Consider the following 936-nt stretch of genomic DNA (forward strand, 5'->3'; position numbering starts at 1 on the left):
TTAGTTTGTGCCTTCAAGTCGTTGCCCATAGGAAGACGTTACTTGGATATAACCTAACGGAATATCTTCAGAACGGCTCCAAATGACACAAAACTCATATGGGTGAGTAGAACATGATGTAATAATGTAAAATCAAGGGCCCAATGTAAAAAAAAAAATGGTGTTCTCCTTTAAGCACTAGATGCAGTTTTCAGATTCTGAAAGGTTCATCTCTGCCATCGACAGAACCATTTCTACCCAACTCCAACTGAATAAAACGTGTCTGCAGGTTTTCTGCGTAGCAACTTTATTAAATCTGTTTAACGGATAGAGTAGTTTTCTATTTTTAATGGGAAAAAACATTGAATATTTATGGTAAATGAAAAGAATCTCTTAATTTTCAAATTCACGATGGACACATTTCAAAACGCCCTTCATTTTATATATTATTTTATTACATAATTATTATGTTTCTATGGCTCCAACAAGCTGCACATGACTTTCCTGCTCAGTTTTAGACAGATTTACTCCAGAGTTTAGATGAACCAATGAGGAAAAGATCCATATTAGACAATTTTCTTCTGATCGGCTATGACAGGTGATCGACAGGCAAACCTTTTTTTCTTTATCTTTTAACAGAATTCATATGAGAAACTATTATCAGAATATAAAAGACATTAAATATTAATGGTAAATGAAAAGAATCTCTTAATTTTCAAATTCACGATGGACAGATTTCAAAAATACCCTTCATTTTATATATTATTTTATTACATAATTATGTTTCTATGGCTCTAACAAGCTGCACATGGAATCAAACTATTATATCAAACCCTGTCAGATATGAGGAAATTAACCATACATATTTCTTCCAAATGTTGCAGTTTTTATGCTTTTCAGTTAATATTTTTAAGCAAACTACAAAAAAAACCTAATTGAAATTGAAGATATGAGGTT

This window comes from Cyprinodon variegatus, unplaced genomic scaffold (assembly GCF_000732505.1).
Source record: "Cyprinodon variegatus isolate N-32 unplaced genomic scaffold, C_variegatus-1.0 Scaffold500, whole genome shotgun sequence".
NCBI lineage: Eukaryota > Metazoa > Chordata > Actinopteri > Cyprinodontiformes > Cyprinodontidae > Cyprinodon > Cyprinodon variegatus.